Source organism: Mytilus edulis, chromosome 9 (assembly GCF_963676685.1).
Source record: "Mytilus edulis chromosome 9, xbMytEdul2.2, whole genome shotgun sequence".
Classification (NCBI taxonomy): Eukaryota; Metazoa; Mollusca; class Bivalvia; order Mytilida; family Mytilidae; genus Mytilus; species Mytilus edulis.
The window spans coordinates 25,234,565-25,243,599 of record NC_092352.1 but is presented as its reverse complement, the minus strand read 5'-3'; the positions used below and the strand labels follow the sequence as shown (position 1 = coordinate 25,243,599).

The following is a 9,035-nucleotide window of genomic DNA, read 5'->3' as shown; positions in this document are numbered from 1 at the left end:
TCTATCAAGAAAATCATGATAGGAAATGCACGCACGGGAATATCGTATCAACTGGGAGATATATACCCCGTATGCAGGTGCTGCTGGAATGTTGCTACTTAGAAATGGAAAGTTCACAATTGGAAAACTGAAATCATCTCTTTTGTCGTAAAGTTTTGTTTTCAACCGACCCTCATTGTCAATTTCTAGATGTAAGTCAAGATATGAAGCCGACTTAACTGTATCTGTAGTATCCTTTATCTCCAATTCGATGGGATAGATGCGTTCCACATAGTCACCAAATTTTGAATTGTTTAGTGAAAGAACGTCATCTATATAGCGGAAAGTAGAGTTAAAGGATATTGCTAACTTCTTATCTTTCTTCCTAAGAAGTTCCTGCATGAAGTCAGCCTCATAATAATAAAGAAACAAGTCGGCAAGTATAATATTCATTTTCTTATATTGGTCGATTCCACTATAGGTGGACTGTTAAGCCACTAGGGTATCATCATTTTAGTATTCAGTGATTCGATACTGAAATTATTATTAAAAAACTTTGCCTAAATTTTGCTTTTCTGCTCTTTGGTCGGGTTGTTGTCTCTTTGACACACTCCCTAAATCCATTTCTTAATGTTATTTGATAAATTTTGAAGAAGCTAAAATTACACCAAACTGCCTTTGTCAAAGTTGACCATGGATGAATTTGACTATATTGTAAGGTTACTTTTGATTATATAGCTGCACAAGGATTTTTCTTTTTTTTACGTATTTGGCTTCAGAGATTGTTAAGAATTAATTAAAACATTATAAGGAATAACCGGCATTGCAATTTTTGATAAAGAAATAAAATTCGTCTAAAAAATAGTTACTGTATTAGTAAGTCTGATTCAATCTACAATGTATATGTACGAATATTAAGTAATGTTTTTAACAACAATGAATGTTAAACGTTCTGTTTCGCAAAGCACAAGAGATATTTATTTCAAACCAATTGAAATAAATGTGACATGATTGTCGAGGTCACGCTAAATTTATAACACACACACTTTACGGTAAGTTTCAATTTTAAAGTTAATCATTTTTCTTTCTTTTTATTAAAGACACTTTTTGTTTTTGTATCAGTGTAGAAAAAGTTTAAAGTCAAGGAAATACACCCAAGAATTGTTTAAAAGGATGAATCCAGTTGGTCTATAAATTACAAATACGACACCTTGGGCATCTAATATAATTTGAAAGGACATACTGTAAAACATACTACTACAGTATGCGGGCCGAATATGAAAAAGTATTTATTTATAAGTTTTATTTAACTATGTACAGTAGCTAATGGGGGAAACTTTTCATAAAATGTTATATTCAATATTCTCTAACTGATTAATTTTGACTCTTCTAAACTTTCAACCGATTTTTTCAAGGCATTCAACGCCGATAAGTTCGATCTGATAATGTACTGAAAGTTTCCAGGAATGTGCTGCCTATTTTTGAATGTTGAGAATTACATTGGTTACCTTGATCACCAACGAAGATTTTATCTTAATAGATAAAAATTCTAACAAATTTAAAATCTCTTTTATCTTCATACAGTGACAAAGAATGCTTACAGATACTGAGTACTACGAGCGACTTCGGCTTCTGTTAGAGAGAGTTGTTTTACCATTTTGTAAAAGATTACTCAATAATTACTTACAATCACAATACCTGACGCTGTTTACATTTTTGGACAGAAACAAACATAGGATAATGCATTGTTTCCGCCATGATGCTTATTGCTGCTTCCAGAACAAATACAAATGTGTTTTAAATGAGACACAGACACTAAGTGAACGTGCGTGGGGTCGTATCTTTATGGAAGTCAGGACAAAAAAGTGTATTAAAGATGGTTGTATTTGTCATGTGTTAACAAAGAGTCGTCGAATGCCAAAATTCGACGTCGAAATCTTAACGTTTTTAATACGCGAATTCAATATTATAGAATTTAAAAAATTTCCCGCTTTAAAAGAACTCGAAAAATTCAGTGAATATTTCCACGAATTAGAAAATACAAGAGTAAAAAAAGACGAGTATCTAAGAAATTGGAATACGGTTACAAATAGTTTATTAGTTCTTGGTTTAGAATCAACAGCAATAGATGAAGTAAAACGGACAATACCATCACCTATCCCAGTAAAGCAAGTAAGTATACAACATATATTAAGATAATTACGTTCTTAAATTCATTATTCATGATGAAGTTTTTGAATATCCTGCTGATATATAGAGTACTGAAACATTCCGGCTTCTCTTGTCTGTATCTTTATAAGGAAAAGGCCGGAGACATAGGATGTGATAAATCTTTCAATTTGTTTCTACTTTTTTTTTAATTTAAATCTCGAGTGATTCCAAAAAGAACCGTATATAATTCCAATAAAAAGTAATTTTTTATCATATTGTTTACTGTGGCTTTTCTTAGATTATATTCAGTACCTGTTGGTAAATATAATTAAAAATAGCCAGTGCCCGATTATCATTGTAAGAAATGTCGAGTGATATATTATTGTGATTGTGTATATATTAAAAGAACATTTTATAATATAAAACGTGTCATTGCTTTTTTTGTTTTTTTCCCCGAATAATTTCTATTTTTCTAATTAGATATTCACTAAGTAATCTTTATTTTCATTAACAGGACAGTATAATTGGACCTCTCTGTAGAGTTTTAATGATGGGATGTGTGGTATCCTTAATATAAAAAAGTCTTAAAATGAATATAAAACACACACCGTGAAATATCTTGCTATTTAAATGTTACTTTAGAAACAGTTGAAATTTCTAGAGGTGTCCTAAAAAGCAAAAATAGTTACTTAATTGAGCACAGAATTTAAAACTTTGAACCATTTAGGATTGATTTTGACAATTTATAATTCCTTAAATTATCTAAAGATATTAATAATACTGGGAATTCCCATAGGAGGAGCAGTAGGATTGGCACTAGCTCTGTCATGGTGAGTAGATATAAGAAGATGTGGTATGAGTGCCAACGAGACAACTCTCCATCCAAGCCACAACTTGTAAAAGTAAACCATTATAGGCCAAAGTACGGCCTTCAACACGGAGCCTTGGCTCACACCGAACAGCAAGGTATAAAGGGCCCCAAAATGACTAGTGTAAAGTAGGACAACGGTCTAATCTATATAAAACGAGAAACGAGAAACACGTATGAACCGCATTAACAAACGAAAAACCACTGAACATCAGGTACAAGACTTTGAACAGGTGTAAACACATGCAGCGGATTTGAAAATTTTGTCTGTCGACAACTTTAACCCTAACACGAGACAGTGTAACAATACAACACACAATGACACACTATACAACATTAATTGAAAAAGGCAGAAGTCACCCAAGTATGAATACTAACAGATTTTAGACAAAAATAGTTCATGAAAGCAAAACAGTATACAATAAATTAAACAACCAGTCACTTGATATGGACCTACCAAAAAGAGCTTGTTGAGAAGGATCTTTAACTTGCAAAGAGTGTTGTACTTCCTGAACACAGAACATTGGACTAAACGTTCCCATCCGACGGACACGTTTGACATACTATTATGTAGACTAGTCCTTAGTATACATAAATAAAGTAAACAAGACTGAGATCAATGAAAACAATATCAATATTTTGCTTTATTCAATAGATAACATTGTTGCTGTGCAGAATGAAAAAAAAGTTGTCAGAGAAATTAAAACCTGCAAAAAGAAGGGGGTGATATTCAAGTGGTCTTGACGGTCTGTGTCTAGTTTTATTTGTATATAAAAGAGGGACGAAAGATACAAGAGGGACAGTCAAACTCATAAATCGACAAGAAACTGACAACGCCATGGCTAAAAATGAAAAGGACAAACAGACAAACAACAGCACACATAACACAAAATAGAAAACTAAAGAATAAACAACATGAACCCCACCAAAAACTAGGGGTGATCTCAGGTGCTTCGGAAGGGTAATCAGATCCTGCTCCACATGTGGCACCCGTCGTGTTGCTTATGAGATAACTAATCCGGTAAATAGTCTAATTCGGTAGGTCACATTTATGAAAGGGAAGGGGACTGAAGTTACGACGTAAGGAACATATCCGATATCATTGTGAAATGGTTATTCCATAACGGTCAACCAACTCGTGATGGCGTCCGTAAAATTAATGAATATAAACGTATGAAAACTTCTTACAAGACAAACCGCTAAACTGTTTGAGAGTATTGACCAAAAGTACAAAATCTGTTAAGTTCACATTAGACTATCAGATTTGCAACCGTAGTAGGTATAAAGCTGACAATTAGATCATTGAAAACACAACATTTATTTTCCTTGTTACATAAACTTCCTATACAATCGAAAGTTGTTTTACATGACTTTTGATCTCTTTTGTTTTGTGCTCTGGTATCGAGATTTTGAAACAAGCATTAACTAAGTAATTTTAAATTTTCTACCAAATATTTGTGAGGTGTTCTGATTATTATTTTTAGTCTAGGTTAACATGGATTTATTTGGAGAATTTGACTTTGATTAGCCTTTAGTAACTGCATTTTGCAAAACAATACTTTGCGTCTTTTCTATGTCTTTTTGTAATTTGTTTTGTTTGGTAGCGATCCGATGAGTGAAGCTGATATTTTAAGTATGTTAATTGGTGTTTTGTGGAAGCATAAATCATGGCATTGTTTTTCTTTTTCTCAGAGTTCGGTATTTTTGTTAATTTCTTTAGTTGTTTCATTTTTTCAAACCATGGCCTTTTATAGCTTACTGTAGTGTATATTTTTTTGCGCAATGTAATTGTTATCATTTTTTCTCGGTAGCAATTATACCAGATATATATTTTTAAAATTCATATGAATATCCTTTGAACCTGAAGATGATTTTTCTGCAAAGGAGAATAGAAATTATACTGAATATAGTTATAATGTTTGATTTATAATAAATTTAGAAAAACAATTATAAATTGATTATAGCTGAATTGAAATGTAATTTATAATGTCGTTCTCTTAACTTTCAGTTAAGAATATTGTTTCTAATTTCAGATGCAGTAAAGGTTATTTTTGCTAATAGCTTTTTAACAAAACAAAATTGGTGCTAATTGCGTAATGGATTATTTGTAGAGAACACAGCATTCAAAGCGTATCATAAAATACTAATAAATAGCCCAGTCTACGTCCTTCTTTGAAAACTAGTGTTCTTTATATTAGATTTATCTACAGTTAGAAAAAAATAATCGCAGTTATTTATGTATCTTGAAGGAAGAAACAAATCATACATTGTGAAAATTGAACTGTTATTAATTGATGATGACATCCCATTGAACTATTTCATTGAACTAATTGAAATAAAAAATACCACAGATATCATTATGTCTGTTTTAAATTTTTACTTACATCTACAAATTAATAGTATTTAGTAAGCTGTGCCGGTTTGAGCTTTTGATTTTGCCATTTATAAGGACTTTCCGTTTTGAATTTCCCTTGGAGTTCATTATTTTTGTTATTTTACTTTTTTTAAATTCCCTGAACTTTCCATTTCTCTGAAGCAAGCTACTAGCCAAGCATGCATACGGAATATATATCTCCTAGTTGAGAGGATATTACACAATTTGTGATTCATTATGATACTTACAAGGATGTCAATTATCGGCAATAATTGTCTAATGCCAATCGACAATATATTCCATCAAGAGTTACACGTCGGGTAACACTTGTGAAGTTGGAACTGCTGACCCTTCGTTTATTTCACTCACCCGATTTGCTCCATCTTTAGTTTGTTTTCTGTACAGTGGTAACTTATAGTATATTCATCATTTTTCTTTCTTAAAAAATACGACAAAAGATACCAAGGGGACAACAAAACTCATAAGTCGAAGAGTCAACAACATCGTAAAAACTAAAGATGACGAAAACAATACATTTAAACCTGAACACTAGAATAATACAAAAAATAATTACAGGTTCTCTAAAAGGATAAGCGGATCCCGCTGTAATATTTTCACCCGTCATGTTGATAATTTTAAGTACACATTCAGTGATAAGTCACATTCGGTGATATTATAATAGGGGAAAGAGACTGTAACGACGACTGAATTAACCGTTGTCATCTGTGACACCGATATTCAATAACGGTCAACCAACTCTCGAAAATATTACCCAACCTTTATAAATTAGAACCATGCGTTCAATATATCTTCCATGTTAGTAGCAATCCTCTATCAAGGACATCATGATAAGAAACCCAAGCATCAACTGGGGTACACAAAGCTATATTTAGGCTCTGCTGGAATCTTTAAACATATAAATTAAAGGTACATAATGGGGAAGCTGGACTAATCCCTTTTGTCGTAAAGTTTTAGGGTTCGTTTTTGTTTTACTTGTGGTTTATAAATTTTTGTAAATAAAGATATTCCTTATATTACGGAACATAGCCCATATTCTGTGTTGTTCATGTTTTTCTGAGGCTGCCTTTGACATATTTACATTGATGTGGGAAGATGTCTTCAAAAGATAGATTATTTCCGAAGAAAGTGTCTTAATAAGGTCGGAAATGTCATTATGCATTTACTTTGTCCGCTTAAATATTTCCCATCGTTATATGACACATATCAATTAAATGTTAATTGTTCTTTCATGTCTCGATTTTGATAATCCCGCCTGCAAGAAAGTACTGTTATGACTGAAATATAGCATTCAAAAGCAATTTTATAGATTTAGACTGCCCTTGCTTTACTGTCGCGATTGCCTGAAACAACAACTGTACATTAATAATTAAGAACAAATTCTTAGTATTGCGTATTTGGAATCTGCAGTGAAGCTAGCAGGGGCATTTTTACATTGATGCCGTAACTAGAAGTTTTATAACCGTTTCCCTAATTAAACGTTTGGCATTTATTTCAAAAATAATGAATAATAACTAGATGCAATTTAAATTGGATAGCTTCCGACTCATGTGTTGTTGAAAATAAAGGAAAGCCCACTTAAGGTTATGTACTTTTAAAAAAATGCACTATAGTATTTAAAAGGTACTATTATTGTTGTTTCTTTTGAGTGTCAACGTTTTACAAAGAATTGAAGAAAAAAAAGTTTAATTTGTAACTGCCTAATTTTTCACTTAAAAAACCTTTTTGTCTGGTACAACTGCCCTTGTATCTATTAATACATACACCTTTCATTTGTACGCTCATATGGCCTGTTTTGTTTTGTAAATTATTAAAGAAAATAAAAGTGAACAATAATGAAACAGAAATAAAAAAACACACAAGGTAGTATCAATTATTCTTGCAGATATTAAAAAATATCAAAAAGATAAATATCAGAACAAGTGAAAAAAAATATATCATTGCCTTTTAAAAAATAAGACTTCTTTGAAAAAACTATTCATAATAGATGTCTGTTTGACGATATCGTCCTTTTGTCTCTGATGGATGTTGTCCTATTGGCAATCATACTGACGATAAGGCTGTGCAATTTATCCATTCTATATTTACTGGTATCTCGTGTATCCAAGGTAGTTTGATTATAACGATTCTGATTTATATATCTTCACCATTTTCTAAAAATTTAAGCAAAAAAGAAACATTTTTGACAATCACGATACTAATTTTTTTTCAATTAGTTCGATTAATTTCATTTGTTATATGAAACGCTGGAAAAAAATAGACAATACTAGGTCAGTTAATTCGACATAGCAGATATTTTATCAAGAAGAACTCACATATTCTATGTTTTGTGAGTTTAATTATTGTTTATTAATATCTAATTCAATTTAATAAATCGGGAATGCGAGGAAGATCAATTCGTCTTAAAACTACAGTTCTACATTCGACAAGACTGAATGGTTGATCATAACATAGTCTAAATTTAGTAGAGAAACGTCATGACTATGCCGAAAATACTACATGCCCTACATTGTACATATGTGTCAACGGTTTTTCAAGTTTCTTTGAAAAGTGCAAAGAAATGTGTATGAATTTAACTTGAAGCCTGTAGTGCTGGCATATTAAGCAGCATCTTCCATGTCAAAACATCATGACTCACTCTTATTCCTTTACCTGGACTGAAAGTTCAAATGGCTTTTGTATATAACCATAAACTAATAATTAGTTCTTATTATCCTATTACTTCGATTTGCTTTTAGAAATTTGGTGTTGTTAACACACATGTTTGAACTAAAACATACACTATAAAAATTATCGATTAGAACGGTTATGACATTATAAAATTACATACGTACGTACTAAATATTCTTTATTCATAGTTAATAAAACAATAAAAACAATAAAGATTCACTTATGTGAATCGCTTTGTAAGTCTAACAAAAATCTAAACATTTGAAAAAGGTCAACTATTTATAATTTCATGTCATGTGGTATTTGTAAGGATTTTGAATATTGACCAACAAATATCGGTAAGATTCTAAATATATATATATATTATATATAAACAAATTCATGTTTTTCTTTATAATTTCATAGTAACTTCGGCTTTAAAATATAAATAAAAGATAATATTGAGAAATTGATAATAATTTTAACAGGCTATCAAAATTTGTTAATAAAACGGACGTCTTAAATGACTTAAACATAAAGACATAACTTAAGACTACACATCAAGATTCATAAACAGATAGATATGTGCGTGCCAGGTTTACACCGTCATTGTTAGTTTTAACACAAAAACAACTTCCTTTAATTTCGAGCAGTGGAATTACAACAGGAATAAAAAACAACAACAACAAACAATGATCATCATTTTAGAAAAAAGCCATACAATCATGCTAGTATGACCAACAACAAACACAGGTACAAACATACAACATTCCATAGTACCGTATCGAAGAATGTTCGCGTTCTATGAATGTAAGCAAAAGTACATAATCGGTAATCCCTTATTTTTGATAGCTATTTTTCGCGCAAAATTTCAAACAGCAACGTCACGAATAAAACAGATAGACACAGACACGACCAATAATTCAATAATAACTATCATTTCAGGTTATTCTTTTGTCCCTGCAAGAAACATGACATCAGAAAACCAAAATTACG

General features: G+C 31.3%; 1 long non-coding RNA gene across 1 annotated transcript; it reads left to right on the top strand.

Annotated features, from left to right (window-relative positions):
- The first annotated feature begins 1,568 nt into the window (after positions 1-1,568).
- LOC139487884 (uncharacterized) lies at positions 1,569-5,336 on the top strand. Its single transcript, XR_011655897.1, has 4 exons — positions 1,569-2,151; positions 2,645-2,692; positions 2,899-2,960; positions 5,032-5,336. It is a non-coding gene; the product is annotated as an uncharacterized lncRNA (long non-coding RNA).
- Positions 5,337-9,035: the final 3,699 nt, after the last annotated feature.